This window comes from Taudactylus pleione, unplaced genomic scaffold (genome assembly GCF_031769625.1).
Source record: "Taudactylus pleione unplaced genomic scaffold, aTauple2 ptg000061l, whole genome shotgun sequence".
In the NCBI taxonomy this organism is placed as follows: domain Eukaryota; kingdom Metazoa; phylum Chordata; class Amphibia; order Anura; family Myobatrachidae; genus Taudactylus; species Taudactylus pleione.
The window spans coordinates 18,926,221-18,949,831 of NW_028284463.1; positions in this window are offsets into that span (position 1 = coordinate 18,926,221).

Below are 23,611 nucleotides of genomic sequence, written 5' to 3' on the forward strand. Positions count from 1 at the left end.
GACTTTACCGCCAAGTTCGGATCTCAGAAAGAGGCAAAACGTCTAGGCGCAGATGTCCATGAAAGATGACGTTTTGCCTCGTTTTGAGAACCGAACTCGTCGGGAAGATCGTAGCCAAAAGTGAACCGCTCATCTCTAATCAGTAATGTGATGCCTGCACCTTACAGCTATTGTATAGATTGGTTTTGCATGCGCAGCAAACTGGTAAAGTACTTTAATTATGTATAAAGTGTGTTAATGTATTATGTTTTATATTTTCCTCATGAAGAAAATTAGTTTAATGGGATATATAGTTAAAGAGAAGAAACAAACCTACTTTTGAGAAACTCTGCACATGGCGACTCACATTACATACATCGATGCACGATTTGGCAAATAAATATTTTTGTACACAAACAAACGATGCCTGTTCCTCCACTAGAAGTGATGTCTGCAAAGTGCCGGAGTAACGGTCGACGTGCCGACACCTCACGGCAGCCAGTGTCGCACGCAGAGGGTGCGCAGGAAATGTACGATGCTGGGGGACCGTAATTTTTGCAAAATGCGCAACTGCACACCGTGACATTACCTCGCTAAGGATCCAATTTTTTTTTTTTAAAGTCTAGATTGTGCTATTGCGTTAGTCATATCGTATGCATTGCCTGTTGAGCACGCGTGTAGCTTCCCCATTGAGTGCTTTATGAAGTGAATGAACTGTTCAGTAGATAATTTCAGATAATGACCTCTCTCTCGAGTATATTATTAGGCTTAAAGATGAGTGATTAGCACAAAGTCTGCAACTCTTTATTGGTTACAGGCGTGGCTGAATTATATTTTATATTACTTAAGTGTTAATAATTAATCTAGAAGCAGGGATTTTGCACTCTCCCAATCAAAGCTGATTTTCGGGGACGTCCCGCATTACCGGACCTGCACTTCTGATTCTGGTGAATAAAAGAGAAAAAATATTCTACTACAAATTCAAACTATAATGATTCATTAGCAAAACAGTTTGAGTATACAAAGTTATTTCGTTATATTTCTTTACAGATTACAATTAAAAGCCTTTTTTTTTTTTTTTAATTTTAGAACATTTTAGAAGCTTTAAGGACCTGCTGCTGCTTTTGGTTCAGATGTTGACCGAGTAATGAACCAAGGGCCTGATTCGGCAAGGATCGCTATTGCGATTACACACGCAATCGGATGATTGTTGCATGCGTAAGCATCGCAGTGAGCAAAGTCTCCACTGCAGACCCATCGCAGAGTGAGTGACAGGAAGCACAGTTTGGGGTTGGTGCCGGGGGGGGGGGGGGGGTCGGCAAAATGCTGGCATGTCAGTGTGTTTCAACGCTGTTGCAGGGGCTTTCACTGTGTGTGCTGAGGTTGGCAATTTCTGTGTAAGGTCAGACGCAAGTGTGCGTGAGGCTCCGATGGTACTCTATGTTTCCGATGGTTTCGCAGTCTTGCTATTTATTATGAATGTGTGAGGTAAAGGAGGCATCCTAATGTTAGACTGTGTGTGGCATTGCGATTGCAATCATTAGCATTTCTTCGCAGTGAGACTGCGTGCGTAATCGCTATTGCGATCGCAATAGCGATCCTTGCTGAATCAGGCCCCAAAGTTGGAAAATTCGGGAACGAGCCCCCCTTTACAGGAGCCTTTATATCCCTCTTTACTGTTCCTACAGAAATGGTTTAGAGTGGTTTATTGTACATATAGTAATGACACTTGCGTTTCATAGGAAGTTACAGTAGTACCTATGTCATACTCTTATAAAACCATATTCCTTCATTCCTGTGCCCTCACATAAGCACAAGATACAATCCCGCACTTTATATCCAGCAATAGCAGCTGACTTATCAGCTCTTTTATGTGCAAGTGATGGAGAGTTTCCTGTAACGCACTGTCCTGGCCTTTGACCTGTTTCCCAGCTGGCTGCACCACTAAATTGAGACAATGACAGCCCAGATAACGAATGTATAATGAATCCCTGCTGGAGTCTTCAGTATCATTGAAAGTGTTTTAGTTTTTTTTATTACAGACACTTCATTACCTTGGCAGTTATATCATGAGAATGTAAATGGATGCCAGTGCCCACTTGCTGTATGTAGGCGCCAACAATGTAAAACACAACCTCAGGACACATCAGCCACATTCTGCAGAACACTAATACCCTCACCAGCCACCAAGCCATTTTTGAAGCCAAATTCCAGACATACGATCCAGGAATTTCCCCGCTCAGACCCAGGTTTTTCACCTCTGCATAATCCCATTTTTTTGAAGACCCCATTTCACACTACACCTGAGACCTGGGAAATTCCCAGGTCGACCCCTTTCAGACATAAGCAAGGTTTTTCAGTGTTTTATACAGTTTTGCCATTTAAAGGGGACACTTTGCTGTCCCACAATAATGACATTTCGTGCATACAGTGAAGCTCCTAGCAAGGCAGTTTATGTGTCATCTTTCAAGTTATTCATCTGACTTTATTATGTCGTCCAAACGTGCATATCCAATCTGATCGCTGAACGCAGAGCCGTAACTAGGAGTGTGCAAGCGATGCCTCTGCGCAGAACGCAAAGCTCTGTGCTGGGATCACTGCTCACCCGCAGCCCCTGCATCTGGCTAGAAGGGTACCTGGAAAGTCATCTTGCAGCCAAAATCTCCGCAGCAGTGCCGCTTGGAGTGTCCTTGAGACGCATCAGATGTGGACTCTGTTGCCCTGGCGGCCTCTCGGAACATCCTGAGGATGCTTCGGGCATTGCTGTAATTCCTGGCGATTGTGGCCTCGCCCCCTCCATATAACAACACGAGGAGGGGGCGTGGCCTGCACTGGGAACCGGGACCCCTAGTTCCGGCTCTGGCTGAATGACTGAATCTGTGCACACACAGGGGGATGGTGACACTGGACAGGACAAGTGATGCAAAGGATTGACTGGATCAATGTTGCTGCTGGATGAAGACCTTTTCAGCACTATCTTCATATATGTGGGCATGGCTAAATTATCATCATTACATGAATTGTGCAGAATGAGACTAATAAATCATTGCCCAGGTGGAAAGCCGTTTTAATCTCGATAAGATATTAAATAATACTACTTGAAGACATTCATGAGGCGAGGACGTGTCAAGTGCAGCTGATGATGTCATCAGCATGCATCAGGTTGCCCCGGCTGGCCAATCAAGAGCTTCTTTGGGCGACCCGGGAGTAATATCCCGGGTTGCACCATTCACACATAACCCGGGTTGTCAACCCGGGACATACGTCCTGGGAAAAACCCTGGTCAATAGCAGGGGCGCCAACCTGGGAACATGTTCCCTGGTTGGTGCCTTTCAGATATAGGTGAGTTTGGCCGAGCCCTGGCAAAAACCCGGCTGGTGACGGGAGACCCCACATGTAAAATGTCTGAAGCCGGACCCGCCAGCCAATCAGCGGCCGCTAATTGTAGAGTACCTAGCTTCAGTTTGATTGCTGGGAACCATTAAGTGATTAGAAGTACCCAAACCACTCCCCATACATTTAGATGCTTTAATATTACTGAAAAAGATTATGTTATTTAAGTAATATATACTAAGCTTGAATCTGCTTACTTACTATACCCACATGCAGGGCCGCCATCAGGTAGGAGCCGCCGGGCCTCAAGTCCAGGGCCCGGATAGAGCAGAGACAGAGGGGGGCCTGGGTGGCTGCAGTGCTGCGCCGGCAGCCATGGAGTACTGATATAACGCCTGACAGTGCTGCATTACAATTACAAAGATGGTGCCATCCGCAAGCTAGCCGGAGCTCGAGGACCGGGAGCCAATCAGGAGCGCGCATCCGCTCCTGATTGGCTGCCAGTCTATGAGCTTTGATTGGCTCGCACCCGGCGCCATACAATCAAAGCTCCCGGACCGGCAGCCAATCAGTAGCAGACGCTCCTGATTGGCTGCCGGTCTGTAAACTTTGATTGGCTCGGGCCCGGCACCATGTGTGAAATGTTGGTGGGTGCAGCAGCACAGTTCCAGTCACAGTGCAACTCTACATATATGATCCTGATTGGCCGTCAGCGCGCCAACTGAAGAAGCACAACCTGGTAATACATAGTGCCTGACCTTCCCTGTGCTCCCCCTCTCTGCCCTGAGTCTCCCCAGCTAGTCCAGCCAGACTTCCCTGCCCCGTGCGTCTCCCCTCTAGTACCGCCAGCCGTCACTGTCCTGCCCCCCTCTCAGCCCTGAGCCTCCCTCCCCCCGTGGGGAGGGAGGGGGCCCTGTGTACTTTGTCAATACCAGGCCCCACAATTTCTGATGGCAGCCCAGCCCACATGGTTACACATACCACAGTTTGAGAGCCTGGGATGTACATGGTACTTTACATTCAGTTCTACACCACAATTGGAAATGAGGTTGTCACTAAAGTCTCTTGTACGGAGTAGTAGAGACTAAACACAACCATTCTGTGGGCTGAAATGGTATTCAGAGATTGCACCTAGTGAATGTTAGAAGTGGAGTGCGGTACTGCGCAGTCTCCAACAGCATGGCTCCTAAAGGGAAACTACTGTCCCCTTATCAAGATGGCCACCGATACCCTAGCTGTGCATGTGCGGTGCCATCTTGCTACACTATGAGCTCCTCAGACCTGAGACCAGTAACCACTTACCTCCACTGTTCCTTTGCCTGAACTGTTGCTACAGTACATGAGACAGTCACCGGCTTGTATGCTGCCTAACCCCACTCCGCTACAGGCTCCGCTTCATGTCTTGGACAAAACCAGTGTAACAGTGAGTACAGGTGTACACAATAAAACACACTTCCTGGTTAATTTCCACTAGACTAGTTGGGTTCTTTATATATCCGCTGATGTGTACACAACTCTGCTAGAACAGCAAATTGTACACACATTTTCAACAGTGAATAGAAACAAGTGACATCAATGAAGCATGAACAACTTTGTGCCTCATGTCTCGGTGATGTCACTGGTTCTTGGTCACTCAACAAGCTGTGCTAATGTAATGTATTGGTTACACATGTTCAACCCACAATACGGTGGCAGTTGCTGTGGCTCGATGATTGTTTAGGGTCATTAAATAAAGGTCTGAAAACATCATGTGCAAAATTTACATAATAAGGGGTAGATGTACTAAGCCTTGGAGAGAGATAAAGTACCAACCAATCAGCTCATGGCTGTCATAGGGCCTGATTCAGGTTGGTTTGCCTCTGCTGCGTTCGCACGCACCCTGCTCGCTGTCAAAATATGCTAATGAATGCAAATTGCACAGCAACCGCAGCTCTATACCAAGACGCCCGCCACTGTATAAAGCCGCCCACTTCCCATTACATGCATCCACAAGTCAGCGAAAACATCGGTAACATCGGGACCATACGCACAGTTGTGGCTGACCTGATCCTACCACACAAACTGCTGAACTTCCTGTCGCCATCTAGACCTCTGCCAGCGTATGCTATCGCAGGGGCTTATGCACGCCCCTGTAATAGCATTTAAACGCCCAGGCACACCTGCATTTCTCTGATCCCCCCCCCTTCGCCACCCTCAAATAGTCAGTTCCTGTCAATCACTGTGTGAAGACTCTGCGTGCTTACTGTGATCGCTTACCGAACTGCGTCTTATATATATGTGCAGCATGCAAACAACGGCTGGCTGCGTGTGAACGCAGCCTTGTGATCCAACCTGAATCAGGACCATAGACCCCTTATTGTGCTTTAGCCAAGGGGTTAATATTCCTTTATTATAAATGTCTTTTCCATCGGTGGGAAGTTGAACACAAGAACAAAGGCCCTCATTCAGAGCCGTACGCTCTGAGCAGAGCGCACGCTCTGAATGAGGGCCGGGCTCCATTTTCATGGAGCGTCCTCCTGGACGCTCGTATAGCTGTGGGTCACCACCCACAGGCTATACGAGCGTGCATTGTGATGGGCGCGATGGTCGAGACCATCGCGACCATCGAAATTGCGAGCCGGAGCCTGCAGTTGAGGTTTTCAACCGCAAGCTCCGGAGTGATTTTGGCTCTATCAGAGCCAAAATCACTCCCACTGACATCACTAGTGATGTCAGTGGGCCGGCTTTTGACGGGAGGCGTTCCCGTGGGAACGCCCCCGTCAGGGAGGCACGCCCACCAAAGGGGGCGTGCTGTCAATCAACATTGACAGCACGCCCCCTTTGATCGGACACAACGAGCGAAGGACTTTCCTTCGCTCGTCGCGTCTGGCGCATGCGCACGACGGAGCTCCCTCCGTCGTGCGCATGCTCAGTCCATAACATCGACCCACTTGCGAGCGGACAGCCGCTCGCGAGTGGGTCTGAATCAGGCCCAAAGTTTTTTGCTTCCGCTAAAGATGTGCATATTATACATGACTCTCCTCCCTGGGGATGACAAAATAAGATTGGCTCAACTTGAAATATTCCACCGAGGCCACGAAAACAAAAATAAAGAAAATGTAAAGTACTGTAACAAAGTACTAAAAGGAAAATCTTCTCCCTATCAAATCGCATTAAAAAGTACATATATTTGCATATGTAGCATGATATACTGTACACAATAATACACCCACATGGGACGATGGGCCTGATTCAGACTCGGACACTAAGTTGCGCACGCTCGCTCTGAGTGATGGTCGCCCGTCTGCGCATGCATATAAGTTGCAGTGCGCGTGCCCAGACTAGTATGAGTGATCAGATTTTGCTCACTCGCCCTGAAAAGACTGCCCAGTGGAATGAGTGACAGATAGCGCAGTTTGTGGGTGGTAACAGGGGAAGGTGCTTGTGAACGAGGGAGTGGTACTGCGAATGCAGGCGTGTCTGACAGTCAGATCGGAGTTTAATGGGTGTGCATAATTAGCAACGTAGCGTCATTGTACACGTCACTTGGTTGTTTTTTACCCTGAACTGCTCGCAGTGCTTGCGGGAGGGTAAGGTCTACCTGAAGTGCTGCGAGCAGCTCTGATGGCTCTTGATGTTACGATTAATCCTTCAAATACCGGAGACGATGTGTGTTGCGAGTGGCAAGGGGGCATCTTTATACACTAGCCGGGGTTCGCTAATACATAGAGGGCGTCCTTACGAGACGCAGTGCGAGCGCTTAATTTAAATATCCAGCCCCTTTTTGCCAGCGAGCGGCCGCAATTTGCGCATGGGTCTGAATCAGGCCCAATGGTTTGATTTATTAGAATTAGCCTGAAGGAATATCACATTTTGTAGACGTTTCAATGACCTGGACTCAACCTGTATACATTTTAATTTTTTTTTTTTTTTCAAAAGAAACTGAGATAACAGAATATCCAACACACTTTCATTAAAATGCTGCCTATCCTTTCACTAAGAACTAGAGATGTAAGCCGGACCATTATTGCTGTTTTTTGTTGTACAGTAATTTGTCGTCCGGTTTTGGTGTTGCCAAACTGCCGTGACTGGTTTTGTTTTTGTTTTTTTTCCCAAAATTCCTAGAGTATTATTAATCTCAATAATATTAATTTCCACTCATTTCCAGTCAATTTTGACCACCTCACAGCTCACAATATTGTTTTCAATATTCAATTTTGATACTGGGTAAGAGCTGTCATACTTATTGCTCCTTGCAAAGGATTGTTTCACAGTCAGTTTTTTTTTTCTTTTAAATACTGGTCTTTTTGGTCCCCTTCTGGGATGAAGATCCATCCCCAGCAGCAGCAGCAGCAGCAGCAGGCCTAGCGCTGAAGGATTCTTCTGAGGAATCCTGGATAGGGAAGGCGTCACCTAGCCATAACAAATTGGATGCAGAAAGAAAATGGGGAATCTGCGCTCTCTTTATGTAGCATATATAATGATTTACTAATTAATGAATTAAAACACAAGCAGGTGGTGAGTATGAGCATAAATAGATAGTAAATTTAATACATATTAACATTCATGACAATATCAATAAAAATAAAAATGGGGATTGTGTGAAAAATTTCACCAATCAAATAATAAACCATAAAAATGGTTGCCAGTGACTGTGATTAAACACCTTTTCAGTCCGACTAAGGAAAATTGTATGACTGATAGAATCTGGTACTGTAGAGCGCTCTTATCGTACCAAGTAACAATGTTTCCACAAAAAAAATTAGTTACTGTCAGTATTATTTGTAGCATATAAAAAAAAAAAAAAATATTGCAGTTGATGTTGATCTCCAGTGGATACAGCGAATGCGTATTAATGGTATAGTGGAAAATATGTCCCAGTTCCTTAGAAGAACAGCAATTAAGAAATAGATAACGTTTAGCTGTAAAACTCGTGCAATATTCCGACATTAATTGTAGCTCTGATAAAGGACTTATATATATAGTAAATATTGTGTAAGCCCAAGATGACCCGAGTGTTATTAGAGAGCCAAATATTACTGTGTTAAAAACAGATGAGTTGCCGCTGAACTGCTAACATACATGGACGGTCAAGGTGAAAGGATCCAGATCAGCTGTACTGCACAATCACAGCGCCACTGGGAGTACTCACGAATATATACATATAATTAAATTATATATATGAAAATAGAACTCCATAATACGTTACACACTGCATCGGCAGCTGTCAACTCGGCCACCAGGCATAACGGATGGCGTCGGGAACCTAAGGACAGAACTGCAAGGGGGGCCCCCACACCCTTCGGTTCATTGGTCCGTGAGTACTCCCAGTGTGATTGTGCAGTGCAGCTGATCTGGATCCTTTCACCTTGACCGTCCATGTAAATACCTTATCACATCACCGACGTGTCTCGTGCAGCAAACTCCGATTCCCAGCTGAGACACAGTGACGTCACAGACGTGACGCGTCGATGGCCGGGGACTCCCTGGGGGGACTGGTGAATTGTGAAACCCATCACCATGGTTACAATACAAACATGGAAGGCACACTGACATCCGTGCTTTCCTGTTACAAAATAAAAAGCATATCAATGACAAAAATATGACTGTGACAGCATAACACAAACATAATGGAGAAAGACAAAATTATGTATATAATAATTAAAAGCTAACGCCTGATAATGCAGTATAGAAGCGCCTATATTTAGACAACAAGTATGGAATGGAAAACATATTAAACAAAACATGTGAGGGACAAGGTCTCATTGAGACCACGGGGTTGCACAGTCTGTAGCCTATGAATCCACTTGGCTTTCTTTTGTAGCAAAACTCGATCTCTATCGCCTCCCCTTAGATTAGGGGGTACCCAGTCTATCATTTTATAACGAATCGTAGATAAGTTAGGATGATGTTCTTTGAAAATGTCTAGGTACAGGAAGGTCTGAATTTTTGCCTTCCAAAGCTGCTCTGATACTGGATCTATGCAGTGCCATTCTCTCCTTCATTTGCCGTGTAGTCTTACCAATATAGAGTAAACCGCAGTGACATCGGATGAAGTAAATGATAAACCTGCTAGAGCAGATAAGTGCAAATTTGATATGGTAAAGCTTACAAGATCTAGGATGAGTGAAAGTATCTCCTGTTTCCAAAAATCTGCATGTGATGCAGCCAGTGCATTTATAATTTCCTGGTTTACGAGTAAGAAAATGTGTAGGTTTATCTTTGCCTTAGGGAACTGATATCATTTTTCACAACCACATCCTTGATGTTTCTACCTCTGTGGAATGAAGGGAGAATGGATTTCTTGTAAAGAGTAGGAGTTTGAATGTTTTCAGATATAATGGGCCAAATACTTCTCGCTTTTGTAACTAAATCAGTACTTTCTGTAGTATAATTTGGGGTCCAGACAATCGATTTGTTTTGTTTTTCTTTGGGTTTACTTTTTAAAGTAACAGTTCTGTCCATGGATAATGCCCTTGTCTTTACTTTATTTAGAATTTTGAGGTTGTAGCCACGTTGTGTAAATTTCCTCATCATTAGATCAATTTGTTGAATAGCATCCTCTGGTTCACTGCATATACGTACAATCCGTAAAAATTGAGAATATGGCAGTCCTTGCTTCAACATCATCATAACTTATCTACGATTATAAAATGATAGACTGGGTACCCCCTAATCTAAGGGGAGGCGATAGAGATCGAGTTTAGCTACAAAAGGAAGCCAAGTGGATTCATAGGCTATAGACTGTGCAACCCCGTGGTCTCAATGAGACCTTGTCCCTCACATGTTTTCTTTAATATGTTTTCCATACATTCTTCTGTTGTCTAAATATAGGCGCTTCTATACTGCAGTATTGGCTATATACATAATTTTGTCTTTCTCCATTATGTTTGTGTTATGCTGTCACAGTCATATTTCTGTCATTGATATGCTTTTTATTTTGTAACAGGAAAGCACGTATGTCAGTGTGCCTTCCATGTCTGTATTGTAACCATGGTGATGGGTTCACAATTCACCACTCCCCCCAGGGAGTCCCCGGCCATCGACGCGTCACGTCTGTGACGTCACCGTGTCTCAGCTGGGAATCGGAGTTTGCTGCACAAGACACGTCGGTGATGTGATAAGGTATTTAAGTTTTGTTATTTCTGTCATATCGTTTTCCAGCCTTGATAAAGAAGGTCTCCCCTTCGAAACGTTGACTACAGGATTGTAGTTGTGTGTTTTGTTGTACAGTCTCTGAGTGCCGTCCTTTCTTTGCATTTATATTCAGTTTATACTTGGAAAGGCACCCTAGCAATTATCCTTATTGAAGGATCTAGTGCCGGACTATCCACCATTGTATATGTATATATATATATATATATATATATATATATATATTAGAGATGAGCGGTTCGGATTCTGTGGAATCCGAACCGCTCCGAACATTGGGGATCCGAGTCCACCCGAACCCTTTTCGGGTGTTCCCCGCCTGACTCGGATCCCCATCAGGGCTCCTATTGTGTAGGGCAGAGCACTGTGATAGCGCTCTGCCCTACACAGATACAAACACACAGCTGCCAGCGGCAGCTGTGTGTTTGTTACAGCAGCCAATGAGAGTCACACAGACTCTCATTGGCTGCTGCACGGAGGGAGCCGGCTGGAGCTCACACATTAGCTCCATCTTCCGGCTCCCTCCTCAGCGTGTGACAGCAGAGCGGACGGCGCGGGAGCGGGGATACAGGTACGTTTTTTTTTTTTTTACTTGTGCAAGGGCCGGGGGCGCTACTGGGGGGGGGGTCTGCTACTGGGGATCCATACTACTGGGGGGGCCTGCTACTGGGGGGGCTATACTACTGGGGGGTCTGCTACTGGGGGTGGCTATACTACTGGAGGGGGCTATACTACTGGGGGGGTCTGCTACTAGGGGGGGTCTGCTACTGGGGGTCCATACTACTGAGGGGCTATACTACTGGGGGGGCTTACTACTGGGGGGTGGTCTGCTACTGGGGGGTCTGCTACTGGGGGGGCCATACTACTGAGGGGTCATACTACTGGGGGGGGCATACTACTGGGGGGCTTACTACTACTGGGGGGGGCTTACTACTACTGGGGGGGGCTTAATACTACAGGGGGGGCTAATACTGGGGCAGCCTACTACTGGGGGGGCTGCTATTGGGGCAGCCTACTATTGGGGGGGCATACTACTGGGGGGGCCATACTACTGGGGGGCATACTACTGGGGGGGCCTGCTAATGGGGGGCATACTACTGGGTGGCATGCTAATGGGGGGCATACTACTGGGGGGGCCTGCTAATGGGGGGCATACTACTGGGTGGCATGCTAATGGGGGGCATACTACTGGGGGGGCCTGCTAATGGGGGGCATACTACTGGGGGGCATTCTACTGGGGGCACTGCATAGGGGACCCTACTACTAAGGGGACTGCATAGGGGGCACCACTGCTGGGGGCATTGTGTAAGGGACACCGCTACTGTGGGCATTGTGTAAAAGGGGCACTACTGTGGGCATTGTGTAAAAGGGGCACTACTGTGGGCATTGTGTAAAAGGGGCACTACTGTCGTAACATAAATAAGAGACACTACTTTATGGTGTAATGTGAATCAGGCCCTATGTGCGGTGTAATGTGAATAAGATTGTGCACTGTGACTCCTTGGGCCGTAGCCCACTATGTAAACAAGTACTGTGACTCTGCTGGCCGTACCCACTGGGTGGGTGCACTACTTTTAATTTCTGCCACTGCTGTGTGGCAATGTGTCATAGATGTGCTTTATACTGTGGTGTCTGTGTTGTTGTGCCGCTGCTTTGTCACTTGGTAACCAGTCAGCTCACTGCAACCTTTGGCCAATAATGTTGAAAATAATATTATAAGCTGTGATATGGTCTAAATTGACTGGAAATTAATGTTATTGAGGTTAATAATACTCTAGGAAGAAAAAAAAGACCAATTTATGTGATTTTAGCTTTTTTTGTCAATTTTTGTAAAAAAATCCAAATCCAAATCCAAAGCCAGTCACCGCAGTTTGGCAAATCCAAATCCAAATCCAAAGCCGGACGACGAATCAGAACCAAATCCAAATCCGGCAAAAATGGTCCGGCGCACATCCCTAATATATATATATATAGAAAGTCCGCGGGTGGCACTCCCAATAAGGTAAACGGTGTAGCAGGTGCCCTCCTTTCAGAAAGACAAGTTGTCTCCCCATGTAGAATCCCCATAGGCGGCACTCCGCACAAATATAAGACAACAAACAGGATTGTGATAAACTCACACACCGACGTTTCGGGGTCCTTTATTGCCCCGTTTTCAAGGTAACCAACACATACAAACAAACAACAAATGTATACTCACATAACACCTTGTGTAGTTTCGCGCCCTCAGGGGCTCCAGGTCCGGGTCGCCATATGGTGACGTCACGCCGCCCGACCATCACGTGAGCGTCTTCCGGCACTGACGCGTCTGGTTGAGACGCTCACCTGATGGTCGGGCGGCGTGAGTATAAATGTGTTGGTTACCTTGAAAACGGGGCAATAAAGGATCCCGAAACGTCAGTGTGTGAGTTCATCACAATCCTGTTTGTTGTCTTATATTTGCGCGGAGTGCCGCCTATGGGGATTTTATATATATATATATATATATATATATATTAGGGGTGAGCGGGTTCGGATTTCTGAAATCCGAACCCCCCCGAGCCCCCCCGATCCGAGTCCGATCCGAGTCAGGCCCGACTTTTCCCGCCTGACTCGGATCTGAAATCGAGGCAAAACGTCATCATCCCGCCTTCCGAGTCTCGCGGGTTTTGGATCCTATATAAGGTACCCGCGTCGGCGCCATTTTCTCACTCGGCTGTGGACAGTGAAGAGGGAGGGTGGGAGTTAGGGCTGTGTAGTGTAGTGTAGTGTAGTGCTGTTGTTGTCCACTACTTCAAAGTCCATAGGGGCTGGCTGGACTGTGTTGTGCAGTCAGTTCTCCATAGGGGCTGTGTCCACTCCAAAGTCCTGTGCAGTGTCCCAGTCCTAAAGGAGTGCTGTAGTGTTGTCCAGGGGGTGCTCTGTCCATCAGGGGTGCTCCCCCCAAGTGCTAAAAAAATAATATATTTTCTGTGTTTGTGAATTGTGTGCGCAGTAGCCGCACGTGCATCAACAAAGTAGTGCCAAGCGTGCGCCTGTGTCATAAGTAAAGGGCCGGCTGGCTTGACCGTTAAAGGGTGTTGTAACCCCCAAAAGTACACTCCAGTCCAAACCAAAAAAAAATTATTTTCTGTGTTTGTGAATTGTGTGCGCAGTAGCCGCACGTGCATCAACAAAGTAGTGCCAAGCGTGCGCCTGTGTCATAAGTAAAGGGCCGGCTGGCTTGACCGTTAAGGGTGCTGTAACCCCCGAAAGTACACTCCAGTCCAAACCAAAAAAAAAAAAATTTTCTGTGTTTGTGAATTGTGTGCGCAGTAGCCGCACGTGCATCAACAAAGTAGTGCCAAGCGTGCGCCTGTGTCATAAGTAAAGGGCCGGCTGGCTTGACCGTTAAGGGTGCTGTAACCCCCGAAAGTACACTCCAGTCCAAACCAAAAAAAAAATTATTTTCTGTGTTTGTGAATTGTGTGCGCAGTAGCCGCACGTGCATCAACAAAGTAGTGCCAAGCGTGCACCTGTGTCATAAGTAAAGGGCCGGCTGGCTTGACCGTTAAGGGTGCTGTAACCCCCGAAAGTACACTCCAGTCCAAACCAAAAAAAAAATTATTTTCTGTGTTTGTGAATTGTGTGCGCAGTAGCCGCACGTGCATCAACAAAGTAGTGCCAAGCGTGCGCCTGTGTCATAAGTAAAGGGCCGGCTGGCTTGACCGTTAAAGGGTGCTGTAACCCCCAAAGTACACTCCAGTCCAAACCAAAAAAAAAATAATTTTCTGTGTTTGTGAATTGTGTGCGCAGTAGCCGCACGTGCATCAACAAAGTAGTGCCAAGCGTGCGCCTGTGTCATAAGTAAAGGGCCGGCTGGCTTGACCGTTAAAGGGTGCTGTAACCCCCGAAAGTACACTCCAGTCCAAACCAAAAAAAAATTATTTTCTGTGTTTGTGAATTGTGTGCGCAGTAGCCGCACGTGCATCAACAAAGTAGTGCCAAGCGTGCGCCTGTGTCATAAGTAAAGGGCCGGCTGGCTTGACCGTTAAAGGGTGCTGTAACCCCCAAAGTACACTCAAGGCCAAACCAAAAAAAAAATTATTTTCTGTGTTTGTGAATTGTGTGCGCAGTAGCCGCACGTGCATCAACAAAGTAGTGCCAAGCGTGCGCCTGTGTCATAAGTAAAGGGCCGGCTGGCTTGACCGTTAAAGGGTGCTGTAACCCCCAAAGTACACTCCAGTCCAAACCAAAAAAAAAATTATTTTCTGTGTTTGTGAATTGTGTGCGCAGTAGCCGCACGTGCATCAACAAAGTAGTGCCAAGCGTGCGCCTGTGTCATAAGTAAAGGGCCGGCTGGCTTGACCGTTAAAGGGTGCTGTAACCCCCAAAGTACACTCCAGTCCAAACCAAAAAAAATATTATTTTCTGTGTTTGTGAATTGTGTGCGCAGTAGCCGCATGTGCATCAACAAAGTAGTGCCAAGCGTGCGCCTGTGTCATAAGTAAAGGGCCGGCTGGCTTGACCGTTAAGGGTGCTGTAACCCCCGAAAGTACACTCCAGTCCAAACCAAAAAAAAAATTATTTTCTGTGTTTGTGAATTGTGTGCGCAGTAGCCGCACGTGCATCAACAAAGTAGTGCCAAGCGTGCGCCTGTGTCATAAGTAAAGGGCCGGCTGGCTTGACCGTTAAAGGGTGCTGTAACCCCCAAAGAACACTCCAGTCCAAACCAAAAAAAAAATTATTTTCTGTGTTTGTGAATTGTGTGCGCAGTAGCCGCATGTGCATCAACAAAGTAGTGCCAAGCGTGCGCCTGTGTCATAAGTAAAGAGCCGGCTGGCTTGACCGTTAAAGGGTGCTGTAACCCCCGAAAGTACACTCCAGTCCAAACCAAAAAAAAATTATTTTCTGTGTTTGTGAATTGTGTGCGCAGTAGCCGCATGTGCATCAACAAAGTAGTGCCAAGCGTGCGCCTGTGCCATAAGTAAAGGGCCGGCTGGCTTGACCGTTAAAGGGTGCTGTAACCCCCAAAGTACACTCAAGTCCAAACCAAAAAAAAAATTATTTTCTGTGTTTGTGAATTGTGTGCGCAGTAGCCGCACGTGCATCAACAAAGTAGTGCCAAGCGTGCGCCTGTGTCATAAGTAAAGGGCCGGCTGGCTTGACCGTTAAAGGGTGCTGTAACCCCCGAAAGTACACTCCAGTCCATACCAAAAAAAAATTATTTTCTGTGTTTGTGAATTGTGTGCGCAGTAGCCGCACGTGCATCAACAAAGTAGTGCCAAGAGTGCGCCTGTGTCATAAGTAAAGGGCCGGCTGGCTTGACCGTTAAAGGGTGCTGTAACCCACAAAGTACACTCCAGTCCAAACCAAAAAAAAAATTATTTTCTGTGTTTAGCCGCACGTATATATCAAATCGATATAACATAAATGGAGGACCAAACTTTCTCCGATAAAAATAAAATAGAGAAAGATCAAGAACCACTTCCTCCTAGTGCTGAAGCTGCTGCCACTAGTCATGACATAGACGATAACATGCCATCAACGTCGTCTGCCAAGGCCGATGCCCAATGTCATAGTAGAGGGCACATACAAATCCCAAATGGCAAAGTTCAGGAAAATGACCTTGAAAAAGACATTTAAATCAGCTGAAGAGAAACGTAAACTTGCCAATATGCCATTTACGACACGGAGTGGCAAGGAACGGCTAAGGTCGATCCCTAGTATGTTCATGACTAGTGGTTCAGCTTCACATGACGATGGAAGCCCTCCTCCCACTAAAAAAATCAAAAGAGTTAAGCTGGCAAAAGCACAGCGAAGAACTGTGCTTTCTAAGAAGATATCACAAATCCCCAAGGAGAGTCCAAGTGTGGTGGTGGTTGCGATGCCTGACCTTCCCAGCACTGGACGGGAAGAGGTGGCTCTTTCCACCATTTGCACGCCCCCTGCAAGTGCTGAAAGGAGCACCCACAGTCCACTTGCTGATATGCAAATTGAAGATGTCACTGTTGAAGTACAACAGGATGAGGATACTGGTGTAGCTGGCGCTGAGGAGGAAGTTGGCGAGGAGGATTCTGATGGTGATGTGGTTTGTTTAAATCAGGCTCCGGGGGAGACAGTTGTTGTCCGTGGGATGAAAAAGCCCATCACGGTCATGCCTGGGCAGAAGACCAAACATTCCACCTCTTTGGTCTGGCAATATTTCTATCCAAATCCGGACAACAACTGTCTTGCCATATGTACCATATGTAAAGGTGAAATAAGTAGGGGTAGGGACGTCAACCACCTAGGAACATCCTCCCTTATACGGCACCTGCAGCGCGTTCATAAAAAGTTACTGTCAAGTTCAGAAACTTTGGCTAAGACCGTAAGCAGTCCAGGGACACCTAAATCCCGTTGTCCTGTTGTATCCAAGCGCCTGCAAACCACACCGTCAACTCCCTCCTCGTCAATTTCCTCCTTAGTCAGGATCGGAAGTAGTCCTGCAGGCCATGTCACTGGCATGACTGACTCTCCTATCCGGGATTCCTCTGGAGGATCCTGCATTGCTACGCCTACTGCTGCCGCTGCTGCTGTTGCTGCTGCTGGGAGTCGTTCATCATCCCAGAGAGGAAGTAGGAACACCACTACTTTTACTAAACAATTGACCCTCCAACAGTCCTTAGCGAGGAGGATGAAGTACGACAGCAGTCATCCTGAAGCAAAACGTATAACTGAGGCCTTGACTGCTATGTTGGTGTTAGACGTGCGTCCGGTATCCGCCATTAGTGCAGTGGGATTTAGACAATTGATGGAGGTAGTGTGTCCCCGGTTCCAAATCCCGTCTAGATTCCACTTCACTAGGCAGGCGATACCGAGACTGTACAGAAACGTCAGAAAAAGTGTACTCAGTGTCCTGAAAAATGCCGTTGTACACAATGTCCACTTAACCACGGACATGTGGACAAGTGGAACAGGGCAGACTAAGGACTATATGACTGTGACAGCCCACTGGGTAGATGTATCACCTTACGCAGCAACAGCAGCAGCGTCACCAGTAGCAGCATCTCAGAAACGCCAGCTCGTTACAAGGCAGGCTACGCTGTGTATCACCGGTTTCAGTAAGAGGCACACCGCCGACAACCTCTTAGAGAAACTGAGGGAAATCATCGCCCAGTGGCTTACCCCACTTAGACTCTCCTGGGGATTTGTGATATCTGACAACGCCACCAATATTGTGCGGGCATTACATCTGGGCAAATTCCAGCACGTCCCATGTTTTGCTCACACAATAAACTTGGTGGTGCAGAATTTTGTGAAAAGCGACAGGGGCGTGCAGGAGACGCTTTGGGTGGCCCGAAAAATTTCTGGCCACTTTCGCCATTCAGCGACTGCGTGCCGAAGACTGGAGCGCCAGCAAACACTCTTGAACCTGCCCCGCCATCACCTGAAGCAAGAGGTTGTGACGCGGTGGAACTCAACCCTCTATATGCTTCAGAGGATGGAGGAGCAGCAAAAGGCCATACAAGCCTATACATCCACCTATGACATAGGCAAAGGAGGGGGTATGCACCTGACTCAAGCGCAGTGGAGAATGATTTCCGTGTTGTGCAAGGTTCTCCAGCCCTTTGAACTTGCCACACGTGAAGTCAGTTCAGACACAGCCAGCTTGAGTCAGGTCATTCCCCTCATCAGGCTTTTGCAGAAGCAGCTGGAGAAAGTGAAGGAGGAGCTAAGACGGAGCGATTCCGCTCGGCATGTGGGACTTGTGGATGAAGCCCTTCATTCGCTTTGCCAGGATTCCAGGGTGGTCAATCTGTTGAAATCAGACCACTACATTTTGGCCACCGTGCTTGATCCTAGGTTTAAAGCCTATGTGGTGTCTCTCTTTCCGGCCGACACAAGCCTGCAGAGGTGCAAAGACCTGCTGGTGAACACACTGTCAGCTGAAGCGGAACGTGACACGTCAACGGCTCCTTCTTCATTTTCTCCCGCAACTGGGGCTGCCAGGAAAAAACTTAGGTATCCTAAGCAACCCGCTGGCGGTGATGCAGGGCAGGCAGGACCAAGTTTGGACATCTGGTCCGGACTGAAGGACCTGGCAACAATTTCTGACATGTCTACTGTCACTGCATATGATACTGTCACCATTGACAGAATGGTGGAGGATTACATCGGTGACAGCATCCAAGTAGGCATGTCAGACAGTCCATACCTGTACTGGCAGGAAAAAGAGGCAATTTGGAGGCCCCTGTACAAGCTGGCTCTATTTTACCTGAGTTGCCCCCCCTCCAGTGTGTACTCCGAAAGAGTGTTTAGTGCAGCCGGGAACCTTGTCAGCGAAAGGCGTAGGAGGTTGCTTCCACAGAATGTGGAGAAGATGATGTTCATCAAAATGAATTATCAGCTCTTCCAGGGAGACCAGCCTCCAGAAGGTACAGAGGGACCTGTGGTGGTGGATTCAAGTGGGGACGAGTTAATACTTTGTGAGGATGAGGATGTACACACTGAAGAGGGTGAGGAATCGGTGGATGAGGAGGATGAGGATGACATCTTGCCTCCGTAGAGCCAGTTTGTGCAGGGACACATTAATTGCCAGCTTGTTTTGTGGGGGCCCAAACGAACCAATCATTTCAGCCACAGTTGTGTGGCAGACCCTGGCGCTGAAATGATTGATTTGTTAAAGTGTGCATGTCCTGTTTATATAACATAAGGGTGGGTGGGAGGGCCCAAGGACAATTCCATCTTGCACTTCTTTTTTTTCTTTGCATTATGTACAGTTTGGGGCCTAGTTTTTCTAACTGCCATCCTGTCTGCCACTGCAGTGTCACTCCTAGATGGGTCACGTGTTTGTGCCGCCCACTCGTGTCGCTTAGCATAGTCATCCAGCTACCTCGGTGCAACCTTTTGGACATGAAAACACTATTGTGAGGTGTGAGGTGTTCAGAATAGACTGGAAATGAGTGGAAATTAAGGTTATTGAGGTTAATAATAGCATAGGAGCACCCCTAATATATATATATATATATATTAGGGGTGTGCACCGGCCACTTTTCGTGTTTTGTGTTTTGGTTTTGGATCTGGATCTTTCTTCGTGTTTTGGATCTGGATTGGTTTTGCCAAAACCACCCTTCCGTGTTTTGGGTTCTGGGTTTTGTGTTTTGGATCTGGATTTTTTCTTAAAAAATTAAAAAACGCTAAAATCACATAAAATGGGCCTTTTTTTGTTCCTACGCTATTAATAACCCCAATAACATTAATTTCCACTCATTTCCACTCTATTCTGAACACCTCACACCTCACAATATTGTTCTTAGGCGAAAAGGTTGCACCGAGGTAGCTGGATGACTATGCTAAGCGACACAAGTGGGCGGCATAAACACGTGGCCCATCTAGGAGTGGCACTGCAGTGGCAGACAGGAAGCCAATCAGCGTTATGGTGCCCATTTGCATGTAGCACGAACCCGGGAGATCCGTGCTACATGCATCTGTGTGATTGGCACAGAGCAATGACAGGTCCGTGAGACTCGTCTGTGCTGCTGTGGTAAAAAAAAAAAAAAAAAACCTGTGTAAAAAAAGAAAAAAATGGCGTGCACCCCCCAAAAAAAGAGCAACCAGCCCCGGGCATTAGTAACCCAGTGCTGGGTGTGCTTAAATACAGGGGACAAACGACGTAGGGGTCCCCTGTACTTAAGCACAACCAGCACCGGGCTAGTCAGAACCAGCGCTGGTTGCCAAAATACGGGGGACAAACGACGTAGGGGTCCCCCGTATTCTGCGCAACCAGCTCTGGGCTCTGATCCGGTCCTGGTTCTGGAAATACAGGGGAAAAAAATTAGTAGGGTTCCCCTGTATGTTCCAGAACCAGCACTGGACTTTTTCTAGCGGGGGGCTGATGCCACAGCCAGGGGAGCCCTTTCACAGGGCCCCCCAGCCGCAACATCAGCCCTGACCGCTAGTCAGCCCAGGCCGGGGATCCCTGGAGAGCTGGGGACCCCCCCAATAAAGGGGTCACCCTCTCCAGGGCACCCCAGGCCCAGGCTGATAGCCCGGGGCTATCCCCGCCACCCCTGGTGGCGGTGGGTGGCGGGTTGATTGTGTGGTGTGGTGTAAATAAAGAATATCAAACATTGTCTTTACAAGTAGAACTGCAAGTCCCAGCTAGCCTGCCCCGCATGCTGGTACTTGGAGAACCACAAGTACCAGCATGCAGGGCATTAAGGGCCCACTAGTACCTGTAGTTCACCTGTAAAAAAAATGTTTAAAAAAACACAGGACACACACACCGTGACAGTATAAGTTTATTAAACATACATACACACACACACATGTACACATACTCACCTATGTAACATCGTCCACTTGTCCGGTAAAGTATCCATAGGGGACCTGTGAAAAAAAACATACTCACCATCTCCTATGCGAGGTTCTGTCCTCTTCGTTCCAAAGTAGGCATCCCCGGACTTGGCAAAAAAAAAACCCGAAAACGCGATCCACGAACTTAGTACCGTTCTATAGAACGGTACTTCCCGAATGAGAGCTTAGCGGCGGGGTATCACCATGGAAACCCCGCTGCTAAGCATTCATTGGCTGAGAGAGGTCATCTCCCATCTCTCAGCCAATGAACGGCTCCCTCCATTGTAGTCAATGGTGGGAACCGCAGGGTAAACTTTAATAACCTTGCGGATCCCACCATTGACTACAATGGAGGGAGCCGTTCATTGGCTGAGAGACGGGAGATGGCCTCTCTCAGCCAATGAACGCTTAGCAGCGGGGTTTCCATGGTGATACCCCGCCGCTAAGCTCTCATTCGGGAAGTACCGTTCTATAGAACGGTACTAAGTTCGTGGATCGCGTTTTCGTTTTTTTTTTTGCCAAGTCCGGGGATGCCTACTTTGGAACGAAGAGGACAGAACCTCGCATAGGAGATGGTGAGTATGTTTTTTTTCACAGGTCCCCTATGGATACTTTACCGGACAAGTGGACCGATGCTACAGGTTACATAGGTGAGTATGTGTACATGTGTGTGTGTGTGTATGTATGTTTAATAAACTTATACTGTCACGGTGTGTGTGTCCTGTGTTTTTTTAAACATTTTTTTTACAGGTGAACTATAGGTACTAGTGGGCCCTTAATGCCCTGCATGCTGGTACTTGTGGTTCTCCAAGTACCAGCATGCGGGGCAGGCTAGCTGGGACTTGCAGTTCTACTTGTAAAGACAATGTTTGATATTCTTTATTTACACCACACCACACAATCAACCCGCCACCCACCGCCACCAGGGGTGGCAGGGATAGCCCCGGGCTATCAGCCTGGGCCTGGGGTGCCCTGGAGAGGGTGACCCCTTTATTGGGGGGGTCCCCAGCTCTCCAGGGATCCCCGGCCTGGGCTGACTAGCGGTCAGGGCTGATGCTGCGGCTGGGGGGCCCTGTGAATGGGCTCCCCTGGCTGTGGCATCAGCCCCCCGCTAGAAAAAGTCCAGTGCTGGTTCTGGAACATACAGGGGAACCCTACTAATTTTTTTCCCCTGTATTTCCAGAACAAGGACCGGATCAGAGCCCAGAGCTGGTTGCGCAGAATACGGGGGACCCCTACATCGTTTGTCCCCCGTATTTTGGCGACCAGCGCTGGTTCTGACTAGCCCGGTGCTGGTTGTGCTTAAGTACAGGGGACCCCTACGTCGTTTGTCCCCTGTATTTAAGCACACCCAGCACTGGGTCACTAATGCCCGGGGCTGGTTGCTCTTTTTTGGGGGGGTGCACGCCATTTTTTTCTTTTTTTACACAGGTTTTTTTTTTTTTTTTTACCACAGCAGCACAGACGGGTCTCACGGACCCGTCAGTGCTCTGTGTCAATGACACAGATGCAAGTAGCACGGATCTCCTGGTCCGTGCGTGCATCTGTGTCATTGAAATACACAGCAGCACAGACGGGTCTCACTGACCCATCTGTGCTCTGTGTCACTGTCAGTCACACAGATGCATGTAGCACGGATCTCACGAGTCCGTGCTACATGCAAATGAGCACCATAATGCTGATTGGCTGAGAGCCGTGACAGACGGCTCTGTCAGCCAATCAGCACTTTGCCCATTAAAGGCAAAGGCATTTTTTTTAAAATGGCCGCTCGAGGCAAAACCTCGAGATCCGACAGCAGATCTCAAGGTTTTGCCTCGGAGAGGGATTCGGATCCCCGAAGTTCGGGTGGGTTTGGTTCTCAGGGAACCGAACCCGCTCATCCCTAATATATATCCACACTTAGGCCCTGATTCAGAGCGCTCGCTCTGAATCAGGGCCCACCTCCAGTAATATGGAGCGTCCTCCTGGACGCTCGTATAGCTGTGGGTCACCACCCACGGCATATACGAGCGAGCAGGATGATGGTCGCGATGGTCTTGACCATCGCGACCATCGCCACTGCTAGCAGAAGCCTGCGGTTGAGTTTTTCAACCGCAAGGCCAGGAGTGATTTTGGCTCTATCAGAGCCAAAATCACTCCCACTGACATTACTAGTGATGTCAGTGGGGCCGGCTTCAGACAGTAGGCGTTCCCTTGGGAACGCCTCCGTCTGGCAGGCACGCCCCCGGCACGCCCACCAAAGGGGGTGTGCTGTCAGTCAACATCGACAGCATGCCCCCTTTGATGAGACACTCCGAGCAAAGGAAAGTCCTTTGCTCGTCACGTCTCGCACATGCGCACGACGGAGCTCCCTCCGTCGTGCGCATGCGCAGTGCAGACCATCGACCCACTTGCGAGCGGACAGCCGCTCGCGAGTGGGCCTGAATGAGGGCCTTAATCCAGTCTCAACACTCACCAATAAAAATATCAAATAATAAGTCCAAAAAAAATTTCATTATTTTATTCTTCAGGGTTAAAGATGTTGTCCACACTTAGCCATATAAACGGTATTGTCGACGTTTCGGTTTTGTTTTATTAGTGAGTGCTCCTATCTAGGAGACTGGATTAAGTGTGGACATCTAATTGGATCAGTGTAAAAATCTGATCTTGGAAGCACCCCATTGATGAACTCTTTGATGCGAGTGCAGGATTTCAAGGGATATATATATATGTATGTATATAAATATATATATATATATAAATATATATATATGTGTGTATGCATAAATTTTTATCTATATGTGTATATTTATATAATATATACAGTATGTGTGTATATATATAATGTATGTACAGTATATATGTGCATAATCATTGTGTTTTGAGTTAAATG